The sequence below is a fragment of the Pituophis catenifer genome, unplaced genomic scaffold, assembly GCF_029215685.1.
Source record: "Pituophis catenifer annectens isolate HBS135680 unplaced genomic scaffold, rPitCat1.0.hap2 SCAF_2, whole genome shotgun sequence".
Lineage (NCBI taxonomy): Eukaryota > Metazoa > Chordata > Lepidosauria > Squamata > Colubridae > Pituophis > Pituophis catenifer.
This window is the reverse complement of record NW_027256882.1, coordinates 23142961-23159515: the sequence shown is the minus strand read 5'-3', so window position 1 is coordinate 23159515 and position 16555 is coordinate 23142961. Positions and strand designations below refer to the sequence as shown.

General features: G+C 40.7%; 1 pseudogene; it reads right to left on the bottom strand.

The window, feature by feature from the left end:
* Window positions 1-1707: 1707 nt before the first annotated feature.
* Window positions 1708-8446, bottom strand: LOC139309997 (zinc finger protein 850-like; annotated as a pseudogene).
* Window positions 8447-16555: the final 8109 nt, after the last annotated feature.

Sequence of the window (16555 nt, the reverse complement as noted above, 5' to 3'; positions counted from 1 at the left end):
CCTTTCCTCTTATGTTGTAGCCTCCAGTCCCCTACTTATCTTTCCTGTTCTTCCCTGCACCCTTTCTAGGCTCAACATCTTTTTTATATCATGATACAAAATGTACAAAACCCCAAAGATGAACTTTAGCCCAATCTAGAATGTTTAAAGAAGTTCATGAATTAAATGGTTTGAAACGCTTGGAGGGTTGCAAAGAAACCCCCAGGGATAGGACCTAAATTTAATGTGACTTTGCCTTGCCTGTTTTGGAAAGAAAAATATCAGGATCAAGAGGGATATCAGCTGTTCAAGAGAGGCTGAATCAGGAAAGAAAACCCAGAAGAGTTCTAGAATTCTTACTTTATTGATATAGGCTAGATTGACAGAATCTTAAAATCAGAATGATGGTAGCCATGATATTCACTGTGACGTTCTACGGAAGAGAAAGTTGGACAAAACAAGGATAGGAAGAGCGTGACAGTTTTTGAACATTAATTTTGAAGAACACCACCGAGATTATGATAGATAGGAAGTAAATGACATGCCCATCATCTGCACATAGTTTAGTTTCAGTTTCTCTGACAGTCTGTTGTTCAATTCCAAATGTCATTTTGCCTGTTTTAAATCTTTTTCTTAGCTCTGCATATGAAAATTATGAAACACTCAATCTCTCTGCAGTTGATCTCTGGACTTCAACTTTATTGTCCATGTTCTGTGCCAAGACTCACAAAGGCATTTTGCATCCCTTCCATAATGCACTTCGAACAGTTTTTTAAAAGTCTTCATTAACTTTTATTGTATCATAAAAAAACATGCCATCCAAGCCTCAAGTCAGCTCTTCTCTTCTGAATGGGAGACCAGAACTTTGGGGAGGGGGGAGAGATGGTGGGAGAGAAAGAAGGGCCTCTCCTATCATTTAGATGCACCGAAAAGTGAAGACAATTTCCATGAGATCCTTTACCGTAGGAGCCTGAACAGACCTCCTTGAATTTACAATTGAACCAGAAGCTTTTCTTCAAGATTTGATAAACGACTAGAGTGAAGAAACTGTGGAACTTTATTTTATATGACAACAGCTGCAAAGCTCTCTTCACACAGAGATGAAAGGACTCACATATACCCAGAATGGAAGAATGGATGGGGAAGTTGAGTGCTTGATTAAAGAAAACTTTGTCTAGTTTTCCTTCTACTTGGAAACCACTCTTGGATTTCCTTGTAATTAAAAGAAATGAAATTTAAACCTTGGGTTTTTAATGTGTCTACATGTTTATAATGATAAACTCTTATGGTTTATTCTAATTCAGAGTTATTGATACTTAGGATTTTACCTGTAGTGAAGAAAGTTGGAAGTTACTTTTTCTCTTTAGCTTTTTCCCCTTTTTGTCTATATTCTCCAATTTTGCTTTTCCCTCCCTCCCCCTTCTTCTTCACTTCTTCCTCCTTGGTTTTCTTGTACTTTGTTTTTCTAAAATTTAACAACATTTACAACATTTTATATGATTTTCAAGGGTTGATCCAGTATGGAAAACTGTTCCACCATGAGGGCATAGTGGGCGTTTTCCCATGTGATTTCGAGCAAAACTTTATTGCACTCTATGCATCTCTATGGCTTCATTCCTGTTTGACCTTTTGATGATTTCTAAGGTTTCGTTTTCGAGTAAATCTTTTCCCACAGTCACCACATTGATTGGGCTTCTTCCCCGTGTGCATTCTCTGATGAACCCGTAGCTATGTTGCCATGATAAAACATTTCCCATGCTCCTCACATTTATAGGGCCTCTCTCCTGTGTGTCCCTTCAGGGGTCTCCGAAGTTGAGCAGACTCCACAAATCTTTTCTCACATTCTGGGCATTGATAGGGTCTGTCTCCAGTGTAAAGTCTCTGATGTCGAATTAGGTGTGGCTTTTCAACAAAACATCTCCACATTCTTTTGACTTCACCTTGTATTCTCCATGTTCCTGTTTTAAGAACTCTCAATTTATCATCTATATGTAGTCCTCTACTTACAACCACCATTGAGCCCAAAATGTCTGTTAAGTGAAACACTTAAGTGAATTTTCTCCATTTTACGAACTTTCTTCCCACAGTTGTTAAGTGAATCACTGCAGTTGTATAGCTGGACACATGGTTTTTAAATGAATCTGGCTTCTCCCTTGACTTTGCTTGTGAAAAGGTCGCAAAAGGAGATCAGTTGACTCTGGAACACTGCAACCGTCAGAACTGTGAGTCAGTAGTCAAGCATCTGAATTTTGATCACGTCACCATGGGGATGCTGAGAAATGGTCATAAGTCACTTTTTTCAGTGCCATTGTAACTTCGAACGGTCACTAAATGAACTGTTTTTTGAGTCGACTACCTGTATTGACAAATTGTTGGGGAAAAGCGGTTCAAAGAAATGAGACAAAAAGTGTAAGACATCAGGATATTACACTGTATCCATTTATTGTGGTCTACTTTTTCTTTTCCATCAAACGCTTCTTGTGCCAAGACCCACAAATTCGTTTTTGGGCCCTTCCTATGTTTGCATCGTCGAAGCTGAACCATAAAAAAGCATATGTCAGCTTTGGAAGCCATATTAAGCCGGAAGCTTCCATGCTGCCGCCACCTCATGCTTGAGAAAGTAGGAGGGGGGATTTAGTAGAGGGGTTGTTTTTAGACATAATAGCATTCTTCCTGCCAGTCAAGGTCAGGCCCATCCTACTACTATTAATCTTCTCATCGTTCCCACCACCCATCTCCTTCCACTTATGAATGTATGACTGCAATGTTGCTTGTATCCCTACGATTTATATTGATATTGTTTGCTGATTGCTTATTTGTACCCTATGACTATCATTAAGTGTTGTACCTTATGATTCTTGATGAAGTATCCTATCCTATCCTATCCTATCCTATCCTATCCTATCCTATCCTATTCTTATTATTCTATTCTTCTATTCTACATCTGGAGGAGTGGTCAGAGTGATGTCTTGAGATGGGACAGATGGTGATTGGAGCATGTGATCGACTGAGGAGTGTGGGGATGGTTTTCAGGGTTTTGATTTACTGAGGGAAAACCCGGAAGTCTCAGATACGGGGTTTACCCAGATGTGCCAATTTACCTATTCTAGTAAATAGAACTTTGAAAAATGCTTGCTTCCCATTTTAAAATTGTCTTATTTCTCAGCAACACCCACTCTTTCATCCAAAGCAGCAAACAGGCTGTAAAGTACAATTTTTAATGTAATTAGGCAATCATAATTATCCTCTTTCTCTTTGATCTTGAACAGTTTTAAATTAAACTCTTGGTTTTTCTCCTGCCATATTTGTTGTTAGTTGCGATGTTTTGTCCCACCCATTGCGACCCCATGGACAACGTTCCTCCAGGCCTTCCTGTCCTCTACCATCCTCTGGAGTCCATTTAAGCTCATGCCGACTGCTTCAGTGACTCCATCCAGCCACCTCGTTCTCTGTCGCCCCATTCTTCTTTTGCCCTCAATCTTTCCCAGCATTAGGCTCTTCTCCAGTGAGACCTTCCTTCTCATTAGGTGGCCAAAGTATTTGAGTTTCATCTTCAGGATCTCGCCTTCTAAAGAGCAGTCAGGGTTGATCTCCTCTAGGACTGACCAGTTTGATTGCCTTGCAGTCCAAGAGACTCCTGCCAAAGAAACGTAGATATATCTTCCTGTCACTCGTTATGTGGCGCACCCATTGTCCGAATAGGTATTGTTTAAAACAGAAAAATCAGTCTACTAATATAGTTTCTTTTAATCATAGAACTTCTATAATCAATGACAATTGTATTTTTTTCCCCATCTGAACACATCCTTTTCGATATAATTCCATGCCTTATCACAATTATTTTAACAGAAAATTTGTATTCTTTGTAACAATACCCAAATGTTTTATTTTTGTATTATTTCTTTTAAATCACTTTTCCCCATCAATTCTATTTTGTCTTCCGTTTTCCTATTTTGGTCAATTTCTTTGTTTATTAGTTATTGAATTGAAAACCAGCCAATGCACTAAAAATTCCATTATTATTTTGATTTCTTCCAAAAGATCTTTTAAACTTACCACAAGGTTTCAGCAGAAACCTTAGCAGAAACCTTTCCCTTTTTCTTTTTAAATTCTTAGAATCATAGGGCTAGAAACAAACAACCTACTCTCCAATAAACAATATGGTTTCAGAAAAAAAATCCTGTAATCCACACTTCGACACTGCAAAAACATATGGACTACACAACTCGATCAGGGCAAAGCAACAGACACAATTTACATAGACTTCTGTAAAGCCTTTGATTCAGTGGTACACAACAAACTACTTCTAAAACTAAAATCCTAGGGCATTTCTGGACCCCAGATAATTGGATAGCTGTGTTCCTGTCAAACAGACAAGTGGTCAAAATAGGGAGCGCCCTATCAAATCCTGCACCTGTTAATAGCGGTGTTCCCCAAGGCAGCATTCTAGGACCAACAATCTTTATACTTTACATAGATGATCTTTGTGATCATATTATAAACAACTGCGTTCTCTTCGCTGATAATGTAAAACTATTTAACACCACCGACAATGTTGCGATCCTTCAAAAAGACCTTGACTTTATGTCAGAATGGTCAAACAATTGGCAACTTCAAATCTCAACCAACAAATGTCTTACACATTGGCAAAAAGAATCAGAACACAAAATACAAACTGAGTGGACATGACCTTGTAGACGAGCCTCACTTTGTCGAGGACCTTGGAGTACTCATCTCTAATGATCTAAGTGCCAAAGCCCACTGTAACAACATCGCCGGAAAGGCATTAAAGAGTTGTTAATCTAATCTTGCGTAGCTGTTTGTCCGGTAATATTACACTACTAACCAGAGCATACAAAACATTTGCTAGACCAATTCTCGAATACAGCTCATCTGTCTGGAACCCACACTGCATATCGGACATTAATACAATTGAACGTGTCCAGAGGTATTTCACGAGAAGAGTCCTCCACTCCTTTGCTCGCAACATAATCCTTATGCCATCAGACTTGAAATTTTGGGCTTGGACAACTTTGAACTATGCCGCCTTCGGTATGACCTAAGCGTAGTTCATAAAATTATCTGCTACAATGTCCTACCTGTCAATGACTACTTCAGCTCCAACCACAACCATACACGAGCACACAATAGATACAAACTTAGAATAAACCACTCCAAACTCAATTGCAGAAAATATGACTTCAGCAACAGAGTGGTCAACGCCTGGAATGCACTACCTGACTGTGTGGTTTCATCCCCAAACCCCCATAGCTTTAACATTAGACTGTCTACTTTTGACCTCACCCCATTCCTAAGAGGTCTGTAAGGGGTGCACATAACCGCACCAGTGTGCCTTCCGTCCCTGTCCTAATGTTCCCTTTTATTCATATTCATATCATGTATTCAAATCATGTTTATACCTATATATGTTATTTAATACATGCTTGACAAAAATAAATAATAAAAAATAATAAAATAAAAAATAGAAGGGAGCTACCACAGAATAAGAGCTGTAGTCTTTTAGTCCTACCTTCCCTGCCCAAAGCAGGAGTCCTTATACGGTTCCAGACAATTTCACATTAGATATTAGATTTTCAAACTCATATCAGATTTCCATATTCACGTCTTAGAATTAAAACCTAACCCTAACACGTTTAACATGGCAAAGAAAATTTCCAAGGAAGCAATTTTAACGGACAAACTCCAGGAAGCAAGATCTTCCAATTGGCAAGGGAAAAGTATTCTCATGTTATACACCTGTAAGGTTTTTCTCATGTGTGGATTTTTCATGTGCATCTGAAGATAAAAATCTTTGCCACATTCTAAGCCCTGATAGAAGTTTTTCTCCAGTAAAAATTCACTGATGCTGAAAGAGTATTTTTCCAGCCAAACCATACCTCACATTTCAAACATTTAAACTGCATCTTTCCTATATGGATTAGAGTGTGATTTTTAAGGGACGATTGACAAGAAAATGCTCTCCCACGATCATATGACTTCTAAGGCTTAAACAACTATGAAAAACTGTTCTACCATCAGGGTCTATTAGGACTTTTCCCATGTGATTTTTTTGATGTCTTGGTTTTGAGGAAAACATTACCACACTCTGTGCATCTCTATGCGGCTTCACTCGCATATGGACCTTTTGAGGCTTTCCAAGGTTGTATTTTTGGGAAAAAACTTTCCCAACTCCACACATTTGTATGGCTTCTCCACTGTGCGGAGAACTCGAAGCAGTATCTCAAAGATCCTGGGGCTTCAGGGTTTGACACAGTGTTACTGTGAGAAAACTTTTCTCACACTCCCCACATTTACAGGGCCACCCTCCTGTGTGCCTCTCTTGATGTGTCCAAAGTTCAGAAGAATCCATAAATCTTTTCTCACATTCTGGGCACTGATAAGGTCTGTCTCCAGTGTGACGTCTCTGATGTCGAATTAGGTATGACTTTCTGACAAAACACCTCCCACATTCTGTGCACTGATAGGGTCTTTCTCCGGTGTGAACTCTCTGATGTTGAACTAGGGTTGACTTTGAGCTAAAACACCTCCCACATTCTCAGCACTTTTGATTGTTCTACACACGCTTCTCTTCTGTGTGAAGCATCTCATGTTTTCTAAGATAATATTTGCAATGAAAAGATTTCTCATTCTCCAGACATTTATATTGCTTCTCTAAGTGGATTCTCTGATGAACCTGAAGCAGTGTTGCTGTGAAAAAACTTTTCCCTCACTTCCCACATTTATAGGGCAACTTTCCTGTGTGCTTCTTCTGATGTCTCCGAAGTCCAGCAGACTCCACAAATCGTTTCTCACATTGTGGGCATTGATAGGGTGTGTCTCCAGTGTGAAGTCTCTGATGTCGAATCAGGTGTGACTTGTAGCCGAAAGATCTCCCACATTCTGGGCACTGATGGGGTCTTTCTCCGGTGTGACGTCTCTGATGTTGACCTAGGTTTGACTTGGAGCCAAAAAATTTCCCACATTCTGGGCACTGATAGGGTTTTTCCCCAGTGTGAATTCTCTGATGTTGAATTAGGTATGACTTTCTGGCAAAACATCTCCCGCATTTTGGGCACTTTTCATTTTTCTGCACACACTGGAAAGGCTTCTCTCCTTTGTGAAGCCTCTCATGTTTTCTAAGATAATATTTGCAATGAAAAGTTTTTTCACACTCCGGACATTTATATTTCTTCTCTAAGTGGATTCCCTGATGCTTCCGAAGTGTACCTTTCTGGGTGAAAGATTTCTCACACACTGAGCATTTGTAGCATTTCTCACCCGTATGAGTTTTGCAGTGAACTCTAAGGGTTGATGAACGACCAAATTCTTTCCTACATTCTAAACATTTGAACCTTTTTTCCCCCCTGTGAACATTCTCATGACTTCTGAGGTTTTGTATTGTACGGAAAAATCTTCCACATTCAATGCACATATAGGGCTTCACCCCTGTATGGATACTCTGATGTTCAGAAAGATTTGACATTTTAAAAAAACATTTATCACAGTCCTTACATTTATATAGGTTTTCTCCCCTGTGCGTCCTTTGGTGGCTCCGAAGGTCAGAAGAAACCACAAAACTTTTCTCACATTCTGAGCATTGATAGGGTCTCTCCCCAGTGTGACATCTCTGATGTTGAATTAGGTTTGACTTCTGGCTAAAACATCTCCCACATTCTGGGCACTGATAGGGTTTTTCCCCAGTGTGAATTCTCTGATGTTTCAGCAGGCATGATTTGCTGGAAAAAGTTTTCCCACATTCTAGGCACATTTTTCTTTTCTCCTTTATGTGTGTTTTATTATGTTTCCAAAGAGATGAACTCCGAGTGAAACATTTTCCACACACAAAGCATTTATAAGATCTCTGCCTTGTGTGAATTTTCTCATGTTTTCTAAATAATTGTTTATAATGGAAAGATTTCCCACACTCCAGACATTGATAGGGTTTCCCTCTGGTGTGGATTTGCTGATGTTTAAGCAGCTCTGAGTTTTGAAGAAAGCACAGCCCACATTGCACACACTTGCAGGGCTTCTCTTCAGCCTGGCTGTTCTGAGGCCTAGAAAGACGCCGTCTCTCAGGAAATCTTCCCCAGCTCTTCCTGGATTTCTGAGATCTCTCTCCCTGGTGGATTCGCTGATGGGCTCCAAGGTCCGAGCCTTTAGCAAAACGTTCCCCACACTCTCCGCATTTGTAAGGCTTCAGTCCAGGGTGGCTCCGGAGATGTTTGGCAAAGCTCCATGTTCCAGGAAAGGAGTTTCCACATAGAAAACACAGGTGGGATCCATTCCCCTTATGCAGCATCCGGTGGATCAAAAGGAGGGACCAGTAAGCAAAGGATTTCCCGCATTCAGAACATTTGGAGTGTCTCTCTAGATTCCTCTGAGGGGACCTTTGGCCAAAGAGTTCCCCCCTCTGCATAGTTTCCAGGGGCTGCTCACTTCCAGGGCTTTCCATCCAAGGAAACTCGAACAAGTAGAAGTTTGGCCAAAAAGGTTGGAAGATGGGCAGGAGGATGGGCTCCAGCACGAGTACGAAAGCTCAGAAGATGAAACCTCTGGTCCCGGTGACTGACCCAGATTGGATCCTGCAAGCAGAACTTCCTCCAAAGGTTTTCCTGCAGGATGAAGATAAAAGAAGTGAAGGAGAGAGAAATATTTATTTTCTTCAGCTCTCCAAACAGCCCAAAGAATAGCTGGAAGACCCCCTATATGAATCCTGGATGGCCCCCCAAAGCCTCTATTCCCTCCTTCAGGATCAAAGCCATGGTTGGATCCTCCCTGTTGAACTGACTTCCCCTTCCCTTTTCTTAGCATGATGAGAGGGATGGCTGACAAGAGTCCCTGTTGCTGCCTTTTCCACCCTGAGACACCAGCTGGGGCGCGTCTCCCCATATTCCTCTCGCTGCATCCATGGCTGCTTGGTGCTCTTGCCATTAAACTTAGCGCGCTGCACAATGGGGGAGACGGCGTCCCCTCCTCCTCCTCCTGGAGCCCATTAAAGCATGCAGCATCGGCTGGGGCGGCCCAGCCGGTGTCTCGACGCAGAGCAAAGTCACGTGTCTCTCAACAAGGGGCGGGAAAAGAGGCAAGAAGAGGGGTGCTTGGCTTCCACTCTGGAATACGAAGTGAGTCTCCATCCGCCTCTACCGCTCTTCTCTTCTCAGGGCAGGCGAGGAGGAGGGAAGGGCGAGGGGGGCAGCCAGGCGACAGGGAGCCACATCCGGGGGACAAAAGAGCTTCATTTATTTGGGAACGTGAAATGACTCTTGATTTAAAATTAAAAAGCACCCAAAGAAGAAGAAAGAACAACATCAGAAATAAAAAAAAACCAACCCTCGCCTGTTTTTGGAAATGGTTCAAGAGGGAACCCCGCATGTACGCGCACACACACACATGGGGGGGGGGGAGAGAGAGGTAGATGAGAAAGAGAGGGGGAAAAAAAGAGATGGGAGGGAGGGAGATGAGAAAGAGAGGGAGGGAGATGAGAGAGGGAGGGAGAAAGATGAGAGATGGAGGGAGAAAGAGAGGGAGAAAGATGAGAGAGAGAGGGAGAAAGATGAGAGGGAGAGGGAGAAATGAGAGAGAGGGAGAGAGGGAGAAAGAGAGGGAGAATGTGATGAGAAAGAGGGAGAAAGATGAGAGAAAGAGAGAGGGAGAAATATGAGGGAGGGAGAAAGAGAGGGAGGAAGATGAGAGAGGGAGGGAGAAAGAGATGAGAGAGGGAGGGAGAGAGAGAGATGAGAGACAGGGAGAGAGAAAGCGAGAGGGAGAAAGATGAGAAGGGAAGGAAGAAAGAGAGAGGGAGAAAGAGAGGGAGAAAGATGAGAGGGAGGGAAAAAGACAGGGAGGGAGAGAGATGAGAGACAGGGAGGGAGAAAGAGAGGGAGGAAGATGAGATGGAGGAAGAAAGAGAGAGGGAGGGAGAGAGAGAGAGAAAGAGAGGGAGAAAGATGAGAGATGGGGGGAGGGAGAGAGAGACCTGTCTAAAAGAAAATACCTGGGGCCACAAAACCTGGGTAGACGTGGCTAGGGGGGTGTCATGTGACTGGGTGGAAGTGAGTGATGTTGATTTGGCCACGCCCACCCAGGTTTTGTGGCTCCGGGTGTTTTGCTTTCTGTGGGAAATGGGCCCAAGTGGCTCTTGGAGTGTTTAAGGTTGCAGACCCCTGGTCTAGAGCAAAGAAGGATTGGGGGTGGCATGATAGCTATTCCAGTATTTGAGGGGCTGCCACAAAGAAGGGGAGGTCAACCTATTCTCCAAAGCCCCAGAAGGCAGGACAAGAAACAATGGAGGGAAACTAATCAAGGCGAGAAGCAACCTGGAATTCAGGAGAAACTTCCTCACAGAGAGGACAGTTAATGAGTGCAGCAACTAGTCTGCAGAAGTTGGGGCTGCTCCAACACTGGAGCCTTTTAGGCAAAGAAAGGAAATGGCAGAGGGTCTCCTGCTTGAGCAGAGGGCTGGACTAGAAGACCTCCAAGGTCCCTTCCCCGCCCTATTCTGATGGATAAAACCCACCAACGAGGGGCTGCCACATCACAGCCTCCTTCAGAGCAAAACTAGGCAAATAATGGATTTTTTTCCCTACTCAGCTTTGTAGAAAGAAAAGTAAAGAATTGAAATACTAACATAAAAGCAAAGAACATCAATTCTTCTCCATTTAGGTGACAGGGAAAGAAAGTGGATCTTTTCTGAGTTGGGAGGAAATGAGCTCAATTCAAGCAATTTAACCCTTTTCCCCCCAATAAAGAAAACCCTCCACCCCCGATTGAAGGGAGGAGGCGGCTATTTCCTGCACTGACCCCATAATCCCCCCTGAGACCCTGGAAAGAGAAGCCCCGCCCTTTGCCCTCCGTGGGGCGGGGCTTCCTCTCCCCCCCCCCTTTGCCCAGAGGCTCCCCGTCCAGCCCCGCATCCACCCGGGACCCTCCTGGCACCCCTGGCTCAGCGGGCACTCAGCGGGGCGACCTTCCTCCGGGCAGCCCCAGGGAGAGCGGGAGCCCCACCTGCCCGGAGCGGGGCCGAGGAGCAGCCTTGCCGGACAGCCAAGAATTCGCCCAAAACGCCGCAAGTGGGGAAACCACAGAGAGGGTAGGAAGAACGACAGGAGATTCCTAGAGAGGCTCCACGGAGGCTTCTCCCCGCCTTTTCCGGCCCTGTTTCTTTCCTGAGAGTGGGGGAGACGCTCTAGCCCCTCTTTCCTCTCCTCCCCAGTGATCGGCTACTGTTTCGGGGTCCGGGAAGCGCCGCTTCCCCCTCGGAGGTCGCTGGGCGAGCCGCCTCTTTCCCAGCCAGGCGGAGTCCAGAGAGGCCGGGAGCCTTTCCCTCCCTCCCTCCCTCCCAGGATTGGGAAGAGGCGATCGGGGATCCCCATTTCCCCCGACGTTTGGGGGAACTTTGATGCGGGACAGTCTGCAATTTTCTCCTTTTGTGCACTTCGAAACACCATCCCATTCATTTCAATTCATTTCATTGCAATTCAACCTTTATTATTAGGATAATACGTGTACAATGAGATTGGCTGAGCCTCCCTTAGTTCATTTCCCCCCCCCCAAGATTAATACAGATCAATAACTCACAGTGAAAAAAGAAAAAGAAAATCCCTATCCCAATAAATCATACTAAGAACATACAATCCTCTATACATATATGTGAATACATTACATAATATATTGCACCAATATGAAAATGTTGCACCAGCCCTGCAAGTCTATCATACTACATACTTATGATGTCATGTTGCATTCAGGAGTCTTGACAGCCCAGGGATAAAAGCTGTTCTTCAGCCTGTTTGTTCGACTGGCTATGTTTCTATATCTCCCAGCCGATGGTAGGAGAGGAAAGAAGTGCTGACCAGGGTGTGAGTCGTCCCGGAGGATTTTCAACACTTTTCTAAGGCAGCGAGTCCTAGCGATTTCATCCAGTGATGTCAGGGGAAGCCCGTGATGTTTTGTGCCCCTCAATAATGTCTTTATATCCACAGTTGTCAAGCCACCATACCATATCGTAATGCAAGAAGTGAGAACGCTTTCTATTGTAGACCAGTAAAAGGAGGTCATCAGTTCTGGTTCCACCTTGTTCTTCCGCAAAACCTCTGAGGAAGTGGAGTCTCTGTTGGGCCTTCCTGGCCACCTGGATTGTGTTGTTTCTCCAGGTGGGATCTTCGCTAAGATGGACTCCCAGGAATTTGAAGGAGGGGACACTCTCCATACAGCCCCCCTCGATGTAAAGTGGGGCAGGTTCCTCTCTCGGCTTCCGGAAGTCCAGCACCATCGCCTTTGTCTTGCTGATGTTCAGGTGCAGGTTGTTTTCTAAGCATCATGTGGATAGTTTTTGAACTTCTGGTAATATTGAACTACTAACTACTAGAGCATACAAAACATTTGCTAGACCAATTCTCGAATGCTAGACCAATTCTGTCTGGAACCCGCACTGCATATCCGACATTAACACAATTGAGAGAACCCAGAGATATTTCATAAGGGCACCAGCGTGCCTTCCGTCCCTGTCCTAATGTTCTTTTATTCGTATTCATATCATGTATTCAAATCATGTTTATACCTATATATGTTATCTAATATGTCCTTGACAAAAATAATAAAAAAAAAAAGTAGAAGGGAGCTACCACAGAATAACAGAGCTGTAGTCTTTTAGTCCTACCTTCCCTGCCCAAAGCAGGAGTCCTTATACAATTCCAGACAATTTCACATTAGATATTAGGTTTTCACACTCATATCAGATTTCCATATTCATGCCTTAGAATTAAAACTTTTAAAAAATTATAACAAAATTTAACATGGCAAAGAAAATTTCCAAGGAGGCAATTTTAATGGAGAAACTCCAGGAAGCAAGATCTTCCGATTGGCAAGGGAAAAGTATTCTCATGTTATACACCTGTAAGGTTTTTCTCGTGTGTGGATTTTTCATGTGCATCTGAAGATAAAAATCTTTGCCACATTCTAAGCCCTGATAAAAGTTTTTCTCCAGTAAAAATTCACTGATGCTGAAAGAGTATTTTTCCAGCCAAACCATACCTCACATTTCAAACATTTCAGCTGCATCTTTCCTATATGGATTAGTGTGATTTTTAAGGGACGATTGATAAGAAAATCCTCTCCCACCATCTGAGAGTTTCTAATCCCTCCTCTCCAATGAACACTTATATGACTTTTAAGGGTTGAACAACTATGAAAAACTGTTCTACCATCATTAGGGCTTTTTCCATGTTATTTTTCTGATGTCTCGCTTTTGAGCAAAACATTACCACACTCTATGCATCTCTATGGCTTCACTCGCGTATGGACCTTTTGATGCCATGCAAGGCTGCCTTTTTGGGAAAACCATTTCCAACACTCCCCACATTTAAAGGGCCTCTCTCCTGTATGCCTCTTCTGATGACTCCGAGGTTCAGAAGAATCCACAAATCTTTTCTCACATTCTGGACATTGATAAGGTCTGTCTCCAGTGTGAAGTCTTTGATGTCGAATTAGGGTTCACTTCTGGCCAAAACATCTCCCACATTCAGGGCACTGATAGGGTCTTTCTCCAGTGGGAACTCTCTGATGTTGAATTAGGGTTGACTTTCTGCCAAAACACCTCCTACATTATGGGCACTTTTCATTTTTCTGCACATGCAGAAAAAGCTTCTCTTCCTTGTCATGTTTTCTAAGATAATACTTGCAATGAAAAGATTTCTCACACTCTCCAGACATTTATTTATTCATTTATTTTTAAAGTTTTCTATTTTTGAGGCAAACAAACATTTAACACATCATTCATTTCTTCCATGTGACATTTCGGTGTTATCTCCAAAAACCTGCTTCTCTTCTCTTATCTCCTCTATCTTCATACTCATCAAGCCCATTACAAAAAAATTCACTAATATAGTATTCTAATTACAATTTTTTTCAAACTCTTTTCAAACTTATTTATATCTCTTTTCTAACCAATAGTAAAATTGATTCCATATCTTAAAATATTTTGAGTCTTCTCTTTCTTTTACCATCATAGATAATCTATTCATTTCTGCACAATCTAATTTTTTTTTTATTACTTCTCCCTCCCATGGTATATTCTCTGATTTCCAATTTTATGCCTGAAGAATCCTTGCCACTGTTATTACATGTACAATCAAGTATATTTATTTATTTATTTATTTATTTATTTATTTATTTATTATTTAAATTTATATACCGCCCTTCTCCCGAAGGACTCAGGGTACAGCCAAAAATAAAAACATAAAAATATAAAATTTAAAACAATTTAAATGTATATTAAACAAATTTGGCCCATATCGATTAAAAAAAACCCTTTTTAAAAAAACGAATTAAAAACAATATATTATCTTTACTAATTTTCTCTGGTAAGATACCCAATAGGAATAACTCTGGTTTTAAATCCATACGTTGTTGTATCATTTCCTCCAACCATAATTTTATTCCAATAGTTCTTTGCTTCAGGGCATGTCCACCACATATGGTAATATGAGCCTGGTAACTGGTGGCATTTCCAACATTTAGCTGATTTATCTTTAAACATTTTTGCCAGTTTCTCAGGGGGCATATGCCATCTGTAAAACATTTTATATTGGTTTTCCTTGTATGCTGTGGACATTGTTATTTTGTAATTTCTTTCCCATAATTGTTGCCATTTATCTAAGTCAATTGAATATCCAAAATTGTTTGCCCAAGCTATCAGTGTTTTTTTTACTTGTTCTTCCTCTAATTCTATATTCAATAAAAAATTATAACATTTTGTAATTAATTTGTCCTCTGTTCCTGTGAGTATCTTATCCAGCTCAGTCTTCTGTAAGTAAAAAACATGTAATTTAAGATCTTTTTCGTATCTGGTTTATATTTGCATATACATATACCAGTGGTGGGTTGCTACCGGTAGTAGAAATTTTGAGTAGAACAATGCATTTCTTATGTAATGTCTATGAAAGTACGTATATATCTTATTTCTCCCATACCATAAAAAAGCATGCCAGCTCAGTTGTAGATCATAACCTCCCAATATTAAGTCTTGTATTTCTTAGTTTGACTCATTCTTTCAGCTATGTCAAGGCTGCTGCTTGATAATATAGTTCCCAGTTCGGAAATCCAAATCCTCCTCGTAATCTCGTATCCTGAAGGATTATCTAAGTATTTTCAAATTTTATCAATATTTATTAAATATTGAAAATAAGTCTTTTCAATTTTTATCTAATAATAAGATTATTATTAGTAATAACAATCTTGGTAATATATTCATCTATATTATTGCAATCCTTCCCATAAGTGACAATTGAAGATTCTTCCATTTCTCCAAGTCTCTCTCAATTTGTTCTTTAAGTCTATAATAATTGTGATCTTTAATTGCTGCGCACCTAGAAGTCAAATATATTTCTAAGTATTTAACTTTTCTCACCGCTTGTATGTCTAATTTCTCTTCTATCTCTCTTTTTTGTTTTTCTGTAGAGTTTTTCACCAAAATTTTTTGTTTTTTCTTTATTTTCAATCCAGACACTTTTCCATAGTTCTCTATTTGAGTTAATAATTTTACTCCCCTAGCTTGTGGTTCCTCCAAAATAAATACTAGGTCATCAACAAATGCTTGCAATTTGTATTCCTCTTTTTAAATTTTCATTTCCTTTATCTCTTTATCTTGCCTGATATTTCTATTTAACACCTCTGAAGTCAAAATAAACAATAACGGTGATAGGAGCATCCTTCTCTAGTACCGTTCATAATGCCAACACTCTCTATCATTTCTCCATTCATCATTATCTTAGCAGATTGGCTATCATAAACCGTTTTTACTGTGTTTAATAAATCTCTCCCCAAAGTTCATTCTCTGCAATTGTTCTATCATGAACTGCCAATTCACATTATCAAAAGCTTTTTGGGCATAAAAAAATATCATCGCCATTTGTTTTTCTGAGTGGTTGGATGGCTGGATTAGTAAAAAATTTAAAAGAGAAAAAAAAAAAGGAAAAACCCGAATCAACCACCTCCCTCCAAAAATTTAAAGTTCCCAATCTCCCATATAGGAATTTAAAATTTTAAAAAGGAAATATGGAAAAAAAAGAAAAAAGAGAAAAAAGAGAAAAAAGAGAAAAAAGAGAAAAAAGAGAAAAAAGAAAAAAAAAAGGTTAATCCAGTTGTCCAAATAGCAAGAGTTCAAAAAAAAAAAAAAACCTAAAAAAGAAAAAAGAAACAAGAAGAATCCAATCAAAGGCAGCCAAAAGAAAAAAGAAGAAGCTTTTCTTCTGACTCTTCATGTCATAATCCAAATTTTTTAAAAATCCAATTCTATTAAGTTCAGTAAAAAAAAACCTCTGAGTAAAAGACAAGTCAAGAATAAAGGCTAAAATCAGAGATATTCTTATTGGGAATCTTACCGGAGAATTATAGTAAAGAAGATATATATTTGATTATTCATATAATAACAGCGGCTAGAATTGTATTTGCACAAAACTGGAAAGCAGATAAAATCCCGTTGGAAGGAGAAATTCTAAAAATTTTTTTGAATGTGCAGAAATGAATAGATTAACATTGAGAATAAAAGATAAAGAGGAGCCGATGTATTTCAAGACAT